The sequence below is a fragment of the Malaclemys terrapin genome, chromosome 6, assembly GCF_027887155.1.
Source record: "Malaclemys terrapin pileata isolate rMalTer1 chromosome 6, rMalTer1.hap1, whole genome shotgun sequence".
Taxonomy (NCBI): Eukaryota; Metazoa; Chordata; order Testudines; family Emydidae; genus Malaclemys; species Malaclemys terrapin.
The window spans coordinates 27411234-27432795 of record NC_071510.1 but is presented as its reverse complement, the minus strand read 5'-3'; the positions used below and the strand labels follow the sequence as shown (position 1 = coordinate 27432795).

The 21562-nt window shown below is 41.0% G+C and overlaps 2 long non-coding RNA genes across 3 annotated transcripts in view; both read left to right on the top strand.

The window, feature by feature from the left end:
• Positions 1–7240, top strand: part of LOC128838867 (uncharacterized) — a 68262-nt gene extending 61022 nt beyond the window's left edge. The window contains exon 3 of the long non-coding RNA XR_008445298.1: positions 7139–7240. This is a non-coding gene — a long non-coding RNA (uncharacterized LOC128838867). The remainder of the gene's footprint in view (positions 1–7138) is intronic.
• A 396-nt stretch (positions 7241–7636) lies between these two features.
• Positions 7637–17659, top strand: LOC128838866 (uncharacterized). 2 transcript variants are annotated; one of them, XR_008445297.1, is made up of 4 exons: positions 7637–7775; positions 12247–12407; positions 16633–16798; positions 17415–17659. It is a non-coding gene; the product is annotated as an uncharacterized LOC128838866 (long non-coding RNA). The 2 variants fall into 2 exon arrangements; XR_008445296.1 differs by lacking the exon at positions 17415–17659 and having other exon boundaries at positions 16633–17002.
• The last annotated feature ends 3903 nt before the right edge of the window (positions 17660–21562 follow it).

The window sequence follows — 21562 nt, the reverse complement described above, 5'->3', positions numbered from 1 at the left end:
ACTGTAGGCAAAAATGAGACATGAAGGAATATTATTGAGGTAAATGAGATCCAGAATGGAAAAATATGAATTAATGCCAGTAAGTCTTATATTATAGGAACCAATTTAAAATGTGGAGGTTAAAAAGGACCAGTCTACCGGCAATTCAGTCAGCATTTATTTTACACTAGAGTAAGTTGTGGGCTCAGTATTCAAATTCAGCTCTTTGAGAGGCAATCCAAGTCCTATATTTGGATGCTCAAACAGTAACGTAACTGGAAGTGAAATAGCAAACTCTATTGTAAGTCACACCTTTAGTTATCTGGGTGCAAGCTTGTGTATGGACACTCATTTCACAGTAAGAGTGGTTTCTTGTGCTATAACTTAAGTTGATTTTTTACCACCTTAAATTATGTTGAAGTAGCTACTCTTAGTGTGAAATAAGAGGGTCCATACACAGACTGCACTGACGTAATTAAATTGGTTGTAATTTACGGGGTTATTTGTTTCAGTTTCAGTTTTTGTGTAGACAAGGCCTAGGTGAAATGAGCATTTAGACATCTAGATTTTTAAAGGTATTTAGACACCTAAGGAAGCAGATTGGTGCCTAGTGTCAGAAGTGACTAGATGCCTTAGGCCAAGGGTTCTCAACTTTTTTCTTTCTGAGATTCCTCCCCCCTCCACATGCTATAAAAACTCCACAGCCCACATTTGCCACAACAACTGTTTTTCTGCATATAAAGGCCAGGCTGGCATTACGAGGTAGCAAGCAGGGAAATTGTCCCATGCCACAGGGGGCCCTGAGAAGCTAAGATGCTCTGGCTTTGGCTTCAGCCCCAAGTGGTGGGGCTCAGGGCCTCGGCCTTCAGCCCCATGCAGTGGAGCTTCCACTTTCTGCCCTGGGCCCCAGTGAGTCTAATGCTGGCCCTGCTTTGCGGACCCCCTGAAACCTGCTCATGGCCCCCTGACAACTGCCTTAGGCTGCTCTTTCTGTTTTGCTGTCCTTTTGTAGGTTAATTGCTTGTTCTTTTATTTGGTATAGCCAGTTTTGCTTTCCTCTTCCTTCCTGCCTTCCTTATATGTCCCCACTTGATGTCTCTTTGTCTCCAACCCCAACCCCTTCTCTCTACAGAATGAGGAGTTTAAAAAAAAAAAATCTTATTCTCAGGTCTCACTCCTTCCAGGTCACTGAAAGGAATTAGTATCGCATGGTGGGTGGGAGTGATTTCTAGTGTCTCACATTGGGGTCTGAGGTGCAGGGTAGACTGAGTCCCAGTTGCTCTCTCAACTCTGGGTCCCTTTCTTACATCCATTCTTCCTGAGTGAGTAGGGCTGTGGGTGTATTTCCAGATTAGCTCCATGTTCCCAGGCAGATGGGGGAGAGCCAACTGCTAAGAGTGAAGATTCCTGTACCTGGTCTCTGCCTAGGCCAAGCCTAGTAAGCTGAATACAGAACAGTTCACTCTCCAGATACTCTCTTTCAGTCAGCAGCGTAAGAGTAGCCAGTGGCACCAGCACAAACTGACAGGGATATTTTTTGTAACTCTGAGCCATGTCAGGTAATTGGGAGCCAAGAAATGAAGTTCTTCCTCTTGCCAGCACTCCAGTGGGTCACACCTTTATTACAAGGAGAAAGTACCCTAAAATCAGGTAGCTCTGTACCCATTCAGATACCCTGGGGTATCTGAGATTTTTTTTTTTTAACTATTATTCTGTATCTGCTGTCAGCAGTGAAGGGCGAGACAAAGAGTCTGAATCATAGTGAAATCATGTAATTTTTTTCCAATAGATGAGCAAGATGTTGAGAGAGATGTTCATTTGGATAATTTCTTAGCTGCCAGTGATTATAAATATATCCCTGGGTACAGCACAGTATACAGATTCTGTTCTTTATTGCAGTTGCACTGTGGCGTCATACTGCATGCTCGCTGTGCAGATCCACAGAAAGTCCCATCCCTCTAATTATGTATCTGTTTGCAGAGAAGCAGCTGTTGGCTGTTGCCTCACCTGTGAGTCCCAAAATGTATGTGTGTGATTTTTTGTTTGTTTGGTGCATGCTGGGACAGTACAGCTGGTGCATAACAAATGGCACATGGGAGTTTCCAGTCAGAAGCTACGTAGTGTGCTCAATCCCAATGTCAAGTTTGCATTGTTATGTGCCAGGGAGTCTCTAGCCAGAGTCCTCATGTGTACTCAAGTGCCATGTCAAGTTGTAGCAGAGCTGTCTGCTAAGTTTGTTATTGCCCCATCCTAATGAAGAGTTGATTTATTACATTCCCTTTTGTTTGGTCTAGGGTGACCAGATGTCCCAATTTTATAGGGACAGTCCCGATTTTTGGGTCTTTTTCTTATATAGGCTCCTATTACCCCCCACCCCTGTCCTGATTTTTCACACTTGCTGTCTGGTCACCCTAGTTTGGTCACACTTCTTTGTAGTCATAGGTGTCTTGAAATACTGGTGGACAGGCTTCTGGAAAACTCTGAATTGGGCGTTTGACTACTTCAGGCTATCTAGAGGCACACCCAGGAACTTCCAAAAAGGAAGCAGAGTGGCGAAGAGGAAAATTTGTTAAAGGCATAATTTGCATGGAAGTTTTTCTCACTTATAGACTCAATCTGTTTATTCTGTTTGGGAGGGGAGAGAAAGAGATTGAGACGTTACTAATCTTTAAAAGCCTTTAATCATAAAACAGTTAAAATACAGCTAAAATATAATAAAGTATGTAGCACAGTGTCCAAAAAAAGAAAGGCACTGCATTTAATAGAGGAGGAGGTACTGGTTTTAGGCAATGACCCTTGAAACCTCAGGGATTTGTTTAATAGGATGAGTACATAGTCTTTAAAAGTCAGCACTGGTTTTTGCCTTTTAACCACTCAAGTGTACACTGTTGTCCCCATTTTATGCCAAAAGTGAACATTAGGATGGAAACACTATTCACTCAGGTGTCAGTAATTAATCACATGTTGCTAATGAGGTACTGAGTACAAAGCTATGGCCTTTTGAGCTTAATTTTAGTTCTTTGCCTTATTTTTTATTACAAGGATACTTTCATTAATGGCTACTGTTTTATGGCTTCTTCCCCTTAATAAAATGTACTAGTATTTTATATGAATATAGTAAAACCTGCTGGCAACATCACTCTGCTTCAAAGCTTATGGCAATTTGACAATCACTTGATTTTTAGTGCTGAGTTGAAACTTCTTGTTTTTGTCTTCATCATTTTTTATAGTAAGCTGCAAAGTGGCAGAAATTAGTAAACTTTTTTTTCAGTGCAAAACGTCATCCACAGTAATTAGATTTTGATATTTATAGTACATTTTGAGAAATCAAAGAGGAAAGCTGACAGACATAAGAAGTCTGCTTGTTGAATGTCCATTATAAATTACAGAATATTATGAGGGTGCTGAATATTCTGGAGAAAATAATGAATTGTAGACAAAATAGAAAGGGTTCAGTGAACAGCGACAAAACTTACAATGCGCTTGACTTATGATAAAATCTCCACATTTATTTCTCTAGATATTTATATTACATTACTATAGTGTCTGAGCACCTAAAAAGCTAAATGTATGTTTGGATTAGTTTGGTAAGAACTGAGTTAGTAGCAGAGGAGAATGTAAGTGTCTATAGATGTTTGAAGGAGGGAGGTTTTTTTTTTTTTGGTGCTGCTAGAGTGTATTACTGGAAGTAACGGGATCCAATTAAGAAAATGAAAATTTAGATTGAATAGCCAGTAAAACTTCCTGACACAGAGATCTACTAGAATGACTAAATAGGCCTTTTCTATGAATATCTAGAGATGGGGCTGATTTGTAAAGTTTGGATCTAGAGGAGTTCCAAACTCCCCCAAAGAGCAGGAGATTGCAAACCAGGGCTTTTCATTTGTTGAGCCACAAAATTTACATCTTAAGCTGGGTCTGTACGTGCCAAAATCGAGGGCTTTACTTTATATTTTTTGAGCTGGTGTTTTAGGTTCCAGTACATCTCTGAGTATCCTGCAAGGGTCACATGATTGGAATGAGGGGTGTTCAATAACTGAGGAATTTAAGTCTCATTTATCTGACATAAAAATAGGGGTAAATTAAACTCGCAATGTCTCCTTCCTGCCTTTATCTATGTAACGCTTTACTTCAGCTAAGACTGGTGAAGAAACAAGGGAAATTTAAGATGGGAACAAAGCAGATGAGAGAGACAAGAGTGAATTAGTTTATTTGAACTATTCCTCTCTCCTCAAACCTGTCCAGGTCCCTTGACCCAAACCCAAGTATTATATTTGAGGTTTGGTTACGGACCCTCCTGAGGAGGAAGACTGCTGGAGGGGAGTTTTCCCACGGAGTTCAGAGAAAGCAGGATTAGTTCCTGAGCAGGTAAAACTTGTCCAACAGGGTGTAAATCAGACACTAAATATATGAAACTCAGAGGGAATGTGACTAAATCTGATGAGATATAAAGACAAAGAAACATGTTTTATTGCTGGGAAAGTACATGGGGGCAGGATGAGGTGCTTTATTTCCATGAGAAGTTCATGTGTCTGGAGAATGTCTGTTAGGCAGAGAAAACAAAAAAGGGATGGCGTTAGCCATGGGGACCTAACTGTGAGGCTTTGAAAGCATGGCAGGCTTTTGGAAAGGAAGGAAGCCTAAGTCGGAACCAAATTTAGGGTATTCAGCACAATTATCATCCCATTGATAAATGAGAGAACTGAGCAAGCACAAATACAATGGAAAGTATTTAAACGTGGATGGGTTTGAAAACAAATGCTTGATGAGGTTCATAAATGTCAAATGAACAGATGGAACTGAGTGTGAAACCAGCAGGGAGATAAGGCAGAGATTGCTCTAAGCAGTGGTGGAAAACAGGAAACTCCCAGTTGGTGGGCTAAAGGGTTAGGATGAAGGAGCAGGGTTTGCCAAGATAAGAGCTGTAGCAGAGGCGGATATGGATGATCTTCAGGCTAAAAGGAAGAGCACAGGTCAGATAGATCAGTTAAGTGAAGAATGACTCCTTGGAAGTGCTGGAAGAAGAATGAAGTGGGAAAAGACTATTCACTGCAAATACATTATTAGATTCCATATAGATATATTCAGTATTCTCTGTGCTATATAGTATGACATTGAAACTTTTTATTATCAATTTTGGTCCTTTCATGTGTCCCCAAATGTGAGGCCATCACATGCACAACCATTACGCATCCATTATACTATGTACTGTAAGAACTTTGGGGCAGGGACCATCATTTCGTTCTGTTTGTACAGCATCTAGCACAAAGGGGCGCTGGTCCGTGACTGAGGCTCATAGGTGCTCCTGCGATACGTACTGTAAGTCAGCATTTCTCTATCCACATTATACCATGTACTGGAGATGAGCAAAGTGGTCACATTTTCTTTTGGTGAAATTTCACAATTTTAAAAGGCAAGTATATGCAGAGAAGGAACACACCAAATAGCCAACTTCCCACTTCGGGTACCCTCTGTCCTGACCCATATCACTTCCATGGGAGGAGGGATAGCTCAGTGGTGTGAGCATTGGCTTGCTAAACTCAGGGTTGTGAGTTCAATCCTTGAGGGGGCTATTTAGGGATCTGGGGCAAAAATCTGTCTGGGGATTGGCTCTGCTTTGAGCAGGTGGTTGGACTAGATCACCTCCTGAGGTCCCTTCCAACCCTCATATTCTATGATGGTTTCCTGCAGTTTGGCTTTACTTTACACTATGCCTCAAAGGGAAGAATTTGGGCCTGTTTGTTTTATATGTACAATAAACTAGTACAGTCATGATCACCTAAGCAATCAAACTCCCTTCCTCTAAGGCTAAGTATAAGTAATAAGTAATGCATATAAGTAATTCTCTCTAGTAGCAATTGTAATGTTGAGGAAGACCGTAGGCCTAATTACTAGAGGTATTGAGAACCCACAACTCCCACTGATTTTAACAGGAATAGTGGATGCTCAGCACCTATGAACATCAGACTCTGGGAGCTTATCAAGTTTGTGTTTGCTGCCCCCTCCAACAGTGTCAAGAATTACCATGTAGTGAAAGCATCCATTCATTTTCCCTGCAGGAATCTATGATGCTATTGATATATTTCAACCTTTGATGATGACATGAGAGATGAATGCTACTACCACTTCCAAACTCCCGTTTGGAAGAGACAGTGTCAACTTAGACATCATACTTCATCTGAAAGTGCTTTATTTACTAATATTGCAAATAATTTCTAAGATTACTGGAAGTGAAAGAGATTAGAGAGAAAATATTTTTCTATTTTTTTTTCAGTTTATTTTGTTCATTTGACACCATTTTGTGTTTAGTCAGTTCCCTTGTTATCCCTGTGTAGTGTCTAAAAATAGGGATTTCAATAATCTGTGATCTTTCTAGTGGTGCTCACTGCATTCTATGTTTTAGAAGCCGAAACCCCCCCTCCCACTCCCCGTCAGAACAGCAGTACGTATGTAGCTAGACCTTGTATATTTGTGTGTATATTTAGTAAATATGGCTATTTGGGACCCAACGGTGCCTATGTGATTTCTTCATGTTATTTTGTTGTGTGAAGAGCAAAAGATACCACAAATAATTTTTCCCTTTTGTTTTGTGAATTTTGCACAAAGCAGTGGGGGAGAGAAAAACATTAGGGAAAAAACCCTGAAAAAAGTGATTGTAAAACTAAATAAAAATGAAATCCTATAAATGATTTTAACTTGTTTTTTTAAATTTGACTAGATTTGAAGTTGACTGTCTCTTTAAAGGATGCATTTGGTTTAAAAGACAGAAATTCTGTCTCATCCTAGGATAATCAGCACATATCACTGATGTGTGTCACTTTGAAATAATATCTATAAGACCTGTCTTATTTACAGCCAAATAAAAGCATTTGTATATGAACTTGCAATAAGTTTTTGTAACATTCAATGACTATGAAGGCTACTCTGGAGTGTTTATTCCCTCTGTTTCTCGTCCAATATCACACCCTCCTTACTCTTATTTAAAACTGAGTCTGAATGCAAATAAGGATTAACCTTACACAGAGTCTGGCACAACAATTGATGTACTTGCTAACTTTTTCCTACATATCTGTTAGCAGAGAGAATTTAGTTTAAAGAGTTGCATTATAGAAATATCATTTTTAGTTCTTGACTTGCTGTCATTTCTTTTTCTTTTCAGTAACTGAAAACTTTCCTTGCCCTTTGAAGCCCCATGAAGTCTTTGTATGATCAATATTTTAGATAATGACTATCACAAGTTCTTATGGGCAACTGAAGGAGCAACCAGGCAAGTGAAATAAACTATTGGTTTGCTTATAGTATATTTTTATTTAATTTATCCTTGATTGTAGTAGTGGGTATTACATTCCTGCAGAACTCTCATTTTACTAGTATTTGGTAATTCAGTTTCATGCAAATAAAGTGAAATTTTGAAATATCAGCAACTAAAGACCATTGAGTTTTCTAAAAACTTTTTGAGTAAATTTTTAGTGCTTATAAAAGCTGTAACTCAGGTCCTAGAGTCTGAAGCCCCAATTCCTCAAGAACATGCTTAACTTTAAGAATGTGCTTATGTCTGCTCATATTTAGCAAAGGACATAAGCTAGTGCTTAAGTCCCAAAGTTACTTCAGTACTTTGCTAAATTGGTGTTTAAAGTCTTCTTTATATCCACAGAAAAGTATTGCACAGATTCCTCACATTGTCACACTAATGTGCCTCCTTCCTGACCTGGAGTGGCCACCTCTAAGTGTCTCCGGATTGTTCACTCTCCATGCCTATTCAGCCCTTGGCTTCTTGGCTGAAACTGCCCTTGAAGGTATCAATTAGTGCTAAAATGGTGGCGTTGTTTGTACCCTGGATATCTATTGCCTGGAAGTGATTTCAGACCACCAGATTCATTCGCATAGGCCTGCAACCTGCCATCAGATGGAAACAATTTAAGTTGGTCAAATATTTAAAAAACCTAATTCACAAATATTGTCATGAGTACAAGCATTGGCCTAAATTTTGAAAAGTGACCAGTAATTTTGGGTGTCCAATTTAAGACACCCTAAAGGGGCTTGGTTTTCAGAGGAAGGGATGCTCAGCACTTTCTTTACTGACTCTTCAGTATATGCTTTTAAAAGAATTGTGTATTATTCTTTCAATGCGTGCTGTAACTTCTGTATTTGTGAGTGTAATATTAAGTTGTCTTTCCATGTTACTTCACTTGTCAAGTGTGCTGTGTCAGAAGTAAGGCTCTCATTCCGCAAAGCACTAAAGAATGTAAGCAGATGCTGATGTGCATACTTAAGCACTTAACTGTGTGCTTAATTATAAACTGATGCTTAGGTTCCATTGAAGTGAATTGGAATACTCACTTGATTAAAATTATGCATGTGCTTAAGTTATAGCCTGAATCAGAGGCTGGGAACTGGAAAGGAAATGAGTCCTTTTTGTCTATCCACCTCTGTCTACTTAAGGTGATCACTTTTAGAAATGAAAATGACAGTAACCGCAAATTATTAATGTTTGTAAGCATTTAGGTTGGTTAACTTTCATATTTAAAAAAAGAAGTAACATTTTTTTAGTCATTTCAAATGTTCTACAGTATGATCATAAAGCAAAAACAGAATTTCTGATACAGATATCAAATACAGAGCTGAATTGGCTGAAATCATAGTATTATTTATCCCGTCAGCCCAATTTTCAAATGTTGGCATCTTAATCGGTTATCCAAATCTTGCATTTAGACACTCTAAATAGCACTAGCCACAGGTATTTAAAATGGTCATTATCATGCCTAAAGGGGGGTCATTCAAATGTGAGATTTGGCCAGCCTGTTGTTATCCATGTTTGAAAATGAGATTATAGATGTACATGAATATAATACAAAAATATTGTCTGGAGTTTAGGGTTATATTTGAAAAGTACTATGGCTTTGTCTGAAAAAGTTAAAATGAAAGTTCTAGGTTAAAATACTGGGCCTATTAAAATCACTGGCAAAACTCCCATTGATTTTAATAGGGCCAGAATTTCACCTTTGATGTCGTAAGCCAAATACAATTGCAACAGTTTTTTGTTATTTTCTTAAACTATAAGGAAACCATATTAGTATCTCTCTTACTACACCTTTTAGTCATTTTAAAATACTTGCCTGGTGAAGGTTAAAGAGGAAGCACAGAAAAGAGATCCAACTTACAAAAGAGACCTGGCCAACACAACTTTGGATCAAGGCTCTGTCTAGCACAGTCTGTACAAGAATGCTGGCATGGTTCAGGCAGTGAGTCAGTGCAGTGAGGAGACAGAACAGTTGGGATTTTTCTATGAATATTGTAGCATACTGTAAAAGGGATTGTGGTGGGTTGGTAGGGGGTTTACTCACACGGTTCATCATTCCACCAGGACCTCTCAGTAGAATTATACTATTGTATTACATGATTTCTTTCCTATTATGTTTGTTAGCTGTATCTTTATAAATTCACCAACTCCAGATGCTATAACTGGATGGGACGGGGTGAAGGGACAATAAAAAGGAAAATATTTCACAATAATATAGTCATCATTTTAACAGCATAGATCCCTTATTTTTTATTTCCATAGAATGAAGGGGGCGGCGGGCTTTCTTTTTACCTTCATTTTTAATTCCTTAACCGCAGCCTCCTAATCATGGGGTATAATGATTCAGATACAGGCCTTGATCATGCAAATAACTATCTAAGTGCTTAACTTTATGCTGTATGAGTAATCCCATTGCCTGTAAGCAACTTGTGTAAAATTAAATCTGCATAAATCTTTACAGGATTGGGGCCATAAGTTTCACCTGTGACTATAGTAATGAGGTGTTTCTGTGGGTATATCCTCTCCTAACCCCCAACAAAAGATTCTGCATCTCAGCTGGCAAGGCTAGGTTCAGCAAATATTTCTTTCAGTCCTAGAGGACACCTTTTTAATTAGATAGGGTTCATCTTTCAAGACACCCTGTTCCAACAATATATTTTCATGTCTGAAAACCTCCTCTGTGAAGACATTAAGTTCTTTGGTTAAAAAAGAAAACATTATTAATTTTCTTTTGGCCAGACTCCAGAGATTCTACAGAATTACTTAAAATTTAGTGAACAGAATACAGTAGTCATTTCTCCCTCCCCCCCCCCCCACACTTCAAACTCCATCTTCTCTTAGGGTGAAGTTCTCACCCATGTAGAGGGCCCACACAAGACCCCTGCACCACTTAAGTGTCACTTAACCTTTCAGAGGGGAGCTTAAGTACACCTCTACCCCGATATAACGCTGTCCTCGGGAGCCAAAAAATCTTACCGCGTTATAAGTGAAACTGCGTTATATCAAACACCTCCCCTGGAGCACTGCTTTACCGTGTTATATCTGAATTCATGTTATATTGGGTTGCGTTATATCGGGGTAGAGGTGTAGCACATAGGTTCTGTTCAGGCATTCTGAAGCTGTTCTGCAGAGCTCTTAATTTTGTGTCAGGGGGTGAAAGAAAGAAATGTGTAGTATTCATGACCTGGGGAGGTGGGAGCTCCAGTTCTCCCACCTCCAACCCCCGATGGAAGGGTTGTTGGGGCTATGGAGATGGACTGCAGCCACTAGAGTGAAGCCGGAACAGCTAAACTTGGAGTTTAAAAATAAGGAAGGACTCAATTGTTACAGTCAATAAGGCAAACATTTACCACCAATATCAGAATGAGTTTATTTCATTATATGAACCCTTTTAGTGTGTGGTTATGTTTTTTTAAAAGAATATTCCAGCTAGGATTAGTGGGGAAAGTAACAAATTTTAAGCCAATACTTCAAAGTAATTGTACAAGGAGAAATCTTGAGTCTGAAATTTGAATCTTTTGACTGGAAACCTGATTCCAAATAAGCCATTAACATGGAGTCACAGACTGTCCCCTTGGGTATTCCAGTTTATCTTGCCACTGAGACAAGCTTGCCTTTGTGATAGATGGTCCTTACACCAAAAATCACATCAATATTCAGGTTACTCCCAGCAGGGCCAGCTCCAGCTTTTTTGCCGCCCCAAGCGACGAAGGGAAAAAAAAAAAGCCGCAATTGGCGGCAGCTTCAGCGGCAGCTCCACTGCGCCACTTCATTCTTCGGTGGCAATTCGGCAGCCAGTCCTCCCCTCCCACAGGGACTGAGGGACCCACCACCAAATTGCCGCCGAAGACCCAGATGTGCCGCCCCTTTCCAGTGGCTGCCCCAAGCATCTGTTTCCTGTGCTGGTACCTGGAGCCAGCCCTGACTCCCAGTCCCAGAGGACCAGTCACTTATTCCAGGTTAATTGTACCTTAGATTTCTTACCAAAGACAAGCTTGTAGTCAATCCTACAATAAATTAACTAAAGATTTATTAAGTAAGACAAAAAATGAATTATTTACAAGTTTAAAGCAGGTAAACATACACACACAAATGAATTCCAGTCTTAGATTCCAAAAGGTACCATTATGCTGCTGTAATATACAAACCCTGCATGTCCTTTAGAACTACCCCAAGCCAAAAAGCTTGGAGATCCCTTGCTTATGCTTAGAAATATTGCCCTCTCCAAATTCCAAGTAGAATAGTAATCTAGTTCCTACTGATCAGGGATTTTTATTCCCTTCCCCATAGTTCAAACTGATGGGACAAATGTTGGCACCTGTCTCCTCATCATAAGGGTGTGTGAGAGGGGGCAATGAACAAAGTCTTTGTCCTTTGTTCAATGGGCCTTTCTGTATGCAGGATGAGCACTTCACATATTAATTAACATTTCTTTCCTGTTTGGCGAGTGATACAATTCTAGAGCTTTACAATGCAAACACTCAATATAACTTTATATCATGGGCTACAGATGTTAAAAGTGAGGTCAATATATGCAGCATGCTACTAGCATTTCATCAAGTCTAAACATATTTTTATCAACTTAACATCTATTTTAACAATGCAAATGCACAGGTGCGCCAGACTGGTTTCCAGCTATGCATCTGTCAGTGTTCAGTGCAGCCTAGGGACCTTGGCATGAGCTGGCATCTGGTCTCCCAGCGTCACAACTTCATCACTAGAGCTGCCTCTTTCTCTATATGCCCTGATTTTAATCTCTTTTTGACACCCCAGGGTAGGTGGTGGTATTTAATGTCTATTTATTATCTACTATAATCCATGCAGGACAAGAACACTGTATTCCACCTACTGAGTCATGCCTTGTACTCAGTATAATAGCGATAAAACCAATGAATTAATGTTATATTTATGTGGATGCATATATTCTTCCCTATGAATTCTATTACATGTTGTGTTTAACTATGCAGAAGATGCATATTTGATGATGACCAAGGCTGGCTTCAATCTCTGCTGGCTGGCAGGTAATGAGAGCTCTGTGGAGGCAGCACAATCAGCCCCTGTAGAGGAAAGAACTCCTCACATTGCTCAAAGGCAGCCAATTAAGGAGCAGCGCAGATGGATTCCAAAGGTAATCGCAACCCATTCTTCTCGGCTGGCAGAATGATGGCTCTGATGTGGATAGAGGGGATTTAAATCAGGGAGGGAAGGGAAGAGCCTCAGGTTTGCAAGTAGCTCCTTTGGGGTGAGAAACAAGTGAACTAATGGAAGTTTAACATAAAGAAATAACCTATTAAATGACTGTTGGGGTTTTAGCCCCTCTGCTCCCATTGAAGCCAATGGGCGCTAGAGGCAAAACATTGCAAAACATTTTGAAAATCTCCCCCAAAGTGTGGTTTGTAAGTGAGACGTCATCAGAAATTCATTTGCTATTCATCCTTATAGCGATGATCATGTGCTCTCCCTCCAACATTCACAATGTGGGCATTATGGGACAAAACAGCACCCAGAGCAGTCTCGCTAGCAGCAGAAATTAGGCATTTCTGCTGCACTGGGTGGAGAGAGTGGGCAAAAGGGATTAGAGTATGTATGGGTGGGGGTGCTCCTCACTATGGGGTCCGTCTTCGCAGGGGTTCTGAATGCAACATTATCCAGTGGGTAGGTTGGGATATAGTACAGGTGAACTGAGGAACATCAGGGCCAGAGGATCAGCTGATGCCTGGATCCTACAGTTCTATGCCCTACTGCTGCCGCTCTGTGTGGAAGGATTGTTGGGACTGTGGAGATGCACTGCAGTCACTGGACTGAAGTAGTTTCCACAGAGAAGTTTTGCAGCTGCTCTGTGCCCTTGGTGATGGTATGATTCCTTCCCCTGTGGCCCCTCCATTAAGATATGAGGCCTTGGTTGGAGGTGGGAGAACTGGAGCTCCCACCTCCCCAGGTCATGAATACTACACATTTCTTTCTTTTACCCCCTGACACAAAATTAAGAGCTCTGCAGAACGGCTTCAGAATGCCTGAAGCAAGCAAATGCAACAGGAAGGTTCAGCCTACAAACCATTTAAATGCAGCTGATTGTGGCGCTGCCTAGCCTTCTGCAAACATATGTTTACCAAATTACCCTCCGAACACAATCAACTGCTACACCAAATGTATTCCTGACTAAGGGAGACTCAGGGGTGCACAGCAGTGAATGAACTCTGTTACTGAACTGTAGAGATGTTGTGGGGTTAGACCCTTCCAGTCTTGCATCTGCCATCCCCAGAGGGATGTGAGGCTGTGGCAGGATGCTGCAAAAGGTCCACAAGGAGGCGCTAGTCCAGTTGAGTCACTACGTGCCCCAAACTGAAGAAACAGAGGTAGCCCAGAGCAGTGGATTTAGACTCTCTGCTGGGAGACTCCTGCCAGTGTTGCTTCACACAGGGCCCTAGGCTGTGACCAGGGTCTGAGTCCTTATGGAGGTGTGCTAGGGGGGCCAACGTACCTCTGCCAGGGAAGCAAGGGGCTAGAAGTCAGATGCACCAACCACCAGGCTGCCCAGCCCTCCAAGCACCCTATTACAGGAACATAGGTTGGCATGTTTTCAGGGTTTCACTGAAGAAGGGTGGTCATGTTTTCAGGGTTTCACTGAAGAAGGGTGGTCTCTAGGAGCTGTAAAGGAATGTATCTGTCACCCCCAGCTTTTTGGCCAAAGTTATTCCTTTGTTTAGGTGTGTATATTTATACATTGCCTTTAAGGAGAACAGGATCAGCACCACACTCTAGCAATCTCAATCCAGGGGGTCTTTGTAATATGACTGCCAGTAACTGGGGAACCAGTTATTTGATTTTTGTTTGTTTGTTTTTAATAAAGAACAGCAGTAATAACCAATAACTTTCAGTCACCTCCAAGTGTTGGCAGAATTCTCTTCTAATTAAATTAAGCTTGGAAGCCAAGAGATCACTGCTGTGGAAATAGTGTTTGCATTTCTGCATCTAAGAAACAGGACATCCTGATGTTAGTTCCTTAGAAACTTTCCAGGCTTCTGGAGGCAATGAGTCTATCTGCCGGAATACAGTACTTTCAACACTTCATGGAGTGAATTCCTTAAAAATTCCTAACAACAAAAATTCCTGGCCTTTTTTATGTTGGCTGCTCCCTCGCTCAAAGAAAGTCAGACTATTAGTTGTGTTTTACCAGTATGGCGTGAATGTTAATTACAGGATTATCCTGGCCATTCCAGGACATGTAGCCAGCTGGGCTCACTACTCTGTGTAGTAATAAACACTGTGCACATTTCCTGTTTCCTGATCTCACACTGGGTATTTTTATATATATATAGAGAGAGAGAGATTTGATGGTTGATTTCAAGGTTTATCACTCTTTCCCCATTCATTTCCTGCTTTCCTCCTCTCCAAAGCACACTTCTTCCTGAAGTATATCAAAGTAAAGTACATTTCTGGGTGGGGAACTTTTATTTCCGGCCAGGTAACACCTACCAGAAGCAGTTAATTTTGGAGACTTGAGATTTGAAAATGAAGATTTTTCACAGCACCCACTACCACTTCTGCATGTTGTTGCCTGACCCTTTTTAAGGTTGATATTGTTTCGATTAATGACCAATTGATCTGACTACAATAAGTTCTTCCCCCCAAATCAGACTACACTGAATTCACACTGTGGAGTTGAATATCTTGTGGGGAGTCTCAAGGTGGATAACAAGGACACTCACACTGAGGGCAAAATAAAACCTTAGATACCTTTATTAAAATAATAGCGAAAGCTACAAAATATCCAAGCCACAAAACAAGATAAAGATAATACAGGATTGGGTAATTTGTGGTATCCTTCTATGCATAAGCTTTTAGAAATGCATACTCACAGTCTTAGTTGAGCACCGGCCCTGTATCAGATGGCACAAGTTCCCCAATGAATTGAAGGGTCAGGGAGAAAAGAAGCAGACAGCAATGGAAGAGACCCAGGAAAGAACAGGCCCAGACCACATGGTGACTGCCCTGCTCAGTCCTCCATGCCCATTATAATGCCCATATTTAGCTGAAGTGTATTTATTCTATAGGTTAACATAATGATACGGGTAACTACCATTTCAGCACACAATCAGACCTGTCACCCCTTGCTTAAGCGGATTTCTGGTCATTACTTCCATATTCCTTGCGGTCGCACTGACTGAAATATTCTAACTCCTACCGTTGAGCAAGCTCTTCTTAGTTCCTAAAATCTAAAGGTAACGGTTGATCTGTGCCAAGGGTTATGGCCTACTTAACCACACTTATGCAAACTTATACTCCAGCTAATATCTTACAGGATACAGGCCGGTAGGTTTCTTTGTTACAGCTGAATATAATAAAAGGCAAGCCGGTGAATATAATGGGGCAAACTTGCCTATGGGCTACATCAGGGGTCTCAAACTGAAATGACCACGAGGGCCACATGAGGACTAGTACATTGGCTGAGGGCCGCATTACTGACACCTCCCCCCGCCACCCTTGCCCCTCCCACTCCACCCCTTCCATGAGGCCCTGCCCCCATTCCAACCCCTTCCCTGAAATCCCCACCCCAACTCTGTCCCCTTCCTGCCCCCAGGGAGGGCAGGAGGAGAGTGGGGTGTGGGGTGCAGGGGGTGTGTGGGGTACAGCAGGGGGTTGGGCTGCAGGAGGGGTGCGGGGTACAGCAGGGGGTTGGGCTGCAGGAGGGACTCGGGGGGCGGGCTCTGGACCGACATGCACTGGGGGCAGGGCAGGCCGCCTGCCTGCCTGTCCCCGCACCGCTCCGGGAAGTGGCCAGAACCTGGGGGAGGAGGGGCACAGGGGTGTGTGTGTTGCTGTTACTTCAGGCACCACCCTCAGCAGCTCCCATTGGCCAGGAACGGGGAACTGCAGGGCGCTGCCTGAAGCAAGAGCAACACACAGAGCCCTGTGCCCTCCTTTCCCCACGTTCCAGCCGCTTCCCGGAGCGGCAGGGGGCAGGGCAGGCAGGAAGCCTGCCCTTCCCCCGGTGCATGTCGGGCTGGAGCCTCTCTAGGTAAATGCTGGGGGGGGCTGCGAGGAGCTCGCGGTCTGCAGAAAACAACCCCGCGGGCCGCATACGGCCCCCGGGCCGTGTGTTTGAGACCCCCTGGGCTACATTATCCCATGAATATTGTCATAGGATGACTCTTCCCTAACTTGGGTGATTGAAAGTTTATCATTCTTAATTAGTTTTGCTTAGAGCCATGAATCATTTACCATGCTGCCGTAAGCAGTGTGTCTATATGTAAATGAAAGGAAATGTCATGTCATATAGCATCAAAGACCCATCTAGTCCATGATCTCTGCCAGTGCACTATATTTCCCCTTTAACCTGTCTGGTCATTCAGTGACAGACCTGCGGGTGGCTATATTACAACAGAAAAACTTCAAAAACAGACTCCAACGAGAGACTGCTGAGCTGGAATTGATATGCAAACTAGACACAATCAACTCCGGTTTGAATAAGGACTGGGAATGGCTGAACCATTACAAACATTGAATCTATCTCCCCTTGTAAGTATTCTCACACTTCTTATCAAACTGTCTGTACTGGGCTATCTTGATTATCACTTCAAAAGTTTTTTTTCTCTTAATTAATTGGCCTCTCAGAGTTGGTAAGACAACTCCCACCTGTTTATGCTCTCTGTATGTGTGTATATATATCTCCTCAATATATGTTCCATTCTATATGCATCCGAAGAAGTGGGCTGTAGTCCACGAAAGCTTATGCTCTAATAAATTTGTTAGTCTCTAAGGTGCCACAAGTACTCCTGTTCTTATATTTCCCCTGTTTGTTCTTATTTCACGGTCCAGTACATATGTGATGGCTTTATTGTACACATGATAATGCCTTTGGCATTAACTGATGCACTGCAACTTTATTCTATTAGCTGCTTTATTCTCATAAGGTCTGCATATTAATTGGATTTTACTATTTTAAGCACAGACCTCTCATTTTAGCTTTCTGCCTTGGTCAGGTAATTCCTTAAGATGGTTTCCTTTTTCTTATGTGATTTTCAGTAAGTTAGTGGAGTGCACAAGTGGTTTAAATATATATATATTTCTATTTAATGCTTGTGAAAGATGAGTTTGATGGCACTCTAAACTGAAGTCCTCTGATTCCCTACAGAGCAGTTCCAGTGTGGTTTGGAGCCAGACAACCCACACTAGCCTACTGGCACTTTCCTGGAGGAATAACGCTCAGAATGAGAAAATAGTGCTCTTGCCTAGAACCGCCTCATCTTAAATTCCCAGCTGAGAAAGCCCATGAATATGCCATTTGTATCAGGGGTGGTTTTTTGTTTGTTTGTTTTTAATCCTGTCTATGAGAATTGGACTAGGATCATTTCACATAGGCCACTGGACAGCTATCTGACTTTGATTCATGGGATTACTCTGGATTCAGATTAGTTACCTAGAGATAAAAGGCTCTTATACCATAAGCATTCCTGGCCTTTTATATCTTTATTAACACAAACTTTAAAAAAAAAATCTAACTGCATACTCATGTGATACTCAATGTTTCTGCTCACACAGTACAGACACTCCTTCACCAGGCTTTTAGCGGTAGTTTTTCAAGGAGAGATATAGGGCTTGAGCTAATGGCCCTTATTAACTTTAATGGATATCATGGCAAAGTCCCACACAAAAAGCATAAAATATTTAGGGAGCAGCCTGTTAAAATAAACACACCAGATAATAAATCTAGTGGAAAATGAGGTGCCGTTACGGTACCCATTGTGGATCCTAACAAATAAGTTATAGGTAGAACTGGCTGTATAAATATTAACAATAATTTGTTCAACAGATTTTGCTTTTTTTCTGTTTGCAAATTGCTCAAGAACAGGTTGATCTCAATCAGAGTTGGGGTGCTCAGCACCTTGGAGGTTTGGGCCATATACTTCCCAAATTGTTGGGGTTTCCCCATCATCACCTGTCAGATGTGCTGCATGCCAACTGGAAATACTTTTTCAGGTTATGAAGTTCTGCAGATGCAAACAAAAATTATGATACTATATTTTAAAAAAGAGAGCAATAAAGTGACATGAGCAGTTTCGAAAAACCCTTACTTAACTCTTTTTAAAATACTTGATTGCATAGTTCTAGTAGATTACAGCTGGAACAATGCCAGCCATTGTAGATCCAAGAAAGGTGAAAATCTCCCAAAATTAAACGGAAATGAATGTGGCCAAAACTCAGTTGAATTTCCAAATAAAACTCCTCTGTAACTGCATTGGGTGCCAATAAACGGGTCACCTTTAAACCAAGGAACCTGAAATATAACACATGCCAAGTGCTAGTTTACTATATTTCATGGCAAGAGGGATTTTTTTCCCCAATTGAGACATTAGAGGACACTTTTCTATGTTAAAAAAGGAGTTGCCTAATTTTTGCCTTCTTATAAGCTATTTGCTTTATTATAGTCTTTTCAGAGAGACAAAAAAGGCCAAATATAAAGTTCTCAGTCCAAATTCTCCTAAAATAAGGATAGTTATTCTGGATTTACACGAGTGTAACTGAGAACAGGATTCAGTTCTTTATGTGGAAATTTACTGTGAGTGCTCAACAGTGCCCTCCTTTTGATTTTTGCCTTTTTTGCTGTGGAAATATGTTGGTGATATATGAGAATTTACCACTACATTTTATACCTCTTCGCATCCAATTTCAACCCCTATCAGGGTGTGTGTGTGGCTGGATGTATACAGAGGTAGTGCTAGCCCACTGGGGGACCTAAGTAGGAATATTTGCCCCCACACACAAACACACATACATAACACATACTTAAAAAGCGAATTGGGTGTCCTCTTGAGCTACTTGGGACCATAAGCAGTTGCTTAGTCTACTTATGCCTAGCGCTTGATCTGTATGTAGGCAACATTTTATAGAATTAATACCAGTAAAATATTTGGTTTCTTAATACAGACATGAGTCAAATATAAAATAATTTTAAAAATAGAAAAAGCTTTTAATTGTACATGTGCCTTAAGTACCTCCTGCATAGAATCTCCTTTTTTTTTAGGTCTTTGACCATTGACAAAAAAAAAAAAAAATCTGAGCCATATTTCTCCCTGGTGTCATTCCACTAATACACCAGGGATAAATTTGCCCCTTTCTGTCTATTTCATTGTATTTCCTTTCCAAGACCTTTGAGACATGTCTTCTGTGAGTCATGTTCAAAGTTGGAAGGTGGCCCATTATCATAGGGGCTCAACTGAGCATTCAATTAAGTCAGCAGAAATGAGAGGATCACTCCGGGGCTGATTGATGAGAGCTGTCCTGTATGTGAGCAGCCTACAGAGAGTCTCCCATACAGCTTCATGACATTTTTTTTAAAAACGCAGAACCTTGGAGGAGGGTCTGATTGCTTACAGTCAAACAGAAAAGGGCTGTTTGTGCAGTGCTGGAACTCAACTGACAGGAATAGGGAAGGGTGCTGCTTTCAGTGAGCCTCACCTCTGTACCATGGCGGCCTCTTGAGTTACGGGGGTTCAGCCCTGGCAGAATTCCAGCACTGTCTCCTGTGCCAGTAGAGAAACTTAGTTTAAAAATAAAATGAGTTTTGTCAGCAGTGTGCAGGTCATAGGCTAGTAGATTTTGATTTAAAACAACAACTAATAATCTCAATTGGTATAATTGGCTGAGGATCTGTATAATTAACATTAATAGTGCTAACTAAACATAGATATTGGGGGGTCTGAAAGAGAGTGGAAGGGGAAGCTGAGAGGAATTGATCTGAAGGGTTTTCAGAAAGGAGAGTGAGGTGGACAAGGAAGAGAAGAAATAAGTTTGCCAGAGAAACTACTAGGGAGACAAGGTGGGTGAGGTAATATCTCGTTTTATCACTTCACCCGCCTTGTCTCTCTAATAACCTGGGACCGACGCAGATAGAATAACACTACATACAGAGAAACGACTGTCATTTATGTCTCCGAATGCTCAAGAAAAAAGCTGAGGGTGGGGGGAATAAGTAGCCATATGGAAATGCAGAACAGAAAAAGAAGAGGAGGAGTACTGGGTTCAGAAAAGAGAGGAAAGATCAATGCTCTTAGTAAAATGAAATGCAAAAGTACGTTGAATAGATATAGTAGAAAAATTGACTAATGTAAGCAAACATAGAAGAAGGCAGCAAATAAGTTACACCACAATATACCTGCTCTGCAACTGACTTGTGTGACCATGGACAAAACACCTACGTGCTCTATGGCTCAGTGTACCCATCTGTAACATGGTGGTGATAAGAAGAAGAGTGAATTTCAATGAAGGAAAGACAAAGGGGAGAAAGAAAGAACATACTATCTTTTAAAAATTGTGCCACTGAAGTTTGATACTGAAAGCAGCATGTGCATTAAAAGCACTCAGAAATACATCTGGAGAGGTCAAGATACATGACTGTGTAAGAAGGCGGGGGTTGAGGGTGGTTTAGGAGACCCAACTGGAGTTGGGAAGTGGGCCAAGGGCCCTAGGTTCCTATGTATGAAGTCCTCTGCTTCAGTAGGGAAAGGCTGATGTTTTTATTTAAAATAAAATGCTTTCATATATGTTTCTTGTGGTGATGATGATGATGATGTGATATTTGTACATATGTATTTGTTTGCATCTGACAGGAAATATTCCAAGGTGTTGGAGGCCCTGTGGTTTTATTAATTTATTATTAGAACAAAACTTACCATGGAATCTCAGATAAATACCAATTGGCTTCCATGTTTCAGTATAAAATATTTGCTTTTAAATGTCTGAAAGTCTTCTGCAAGCAATTGCATTTGGTATTTCAGAATTTGCCTGGGGAATGTCCTGGATCCTGCACTTAAAAAATGTCCCTACTCTTCCTTAAATGAAATTCTCTCAGCTGGTTATGTCTAATTGTTTTCATGCATGTCAGATCTAACAGTGTTTTATATAATGTATGCCTGTGTAATAATATAGGGTACGAAAGGGGTTTCTCATATTTCTGTCTCTTCCTCATTCTCAGGAATTGTCCTTTGAAACTTTGTGTTTAAGGAATCGTCAGAGATGAAAACCTTTGGGTTTGTTGTTTGCATTATCAACTGAAATGGAAACTCCAAATCAGGGTAATTATTCCAGAATAAAGAAGTGTCCGCAAGGGAGAGTTATACCAGCATAGCTCTATTCTGCTTGAGCTGTGCTGGTCAATTTTCCCATCTAAAGAAGCTCTAAAACTGGAGAGCTCAAGAAGAGATGAAAGGCTTGATTTTTGCAAACCCTTTGTGCAGACCTAGCATCTATCCTAGATACACTAGCCAGCAAAGACTTCTTGGG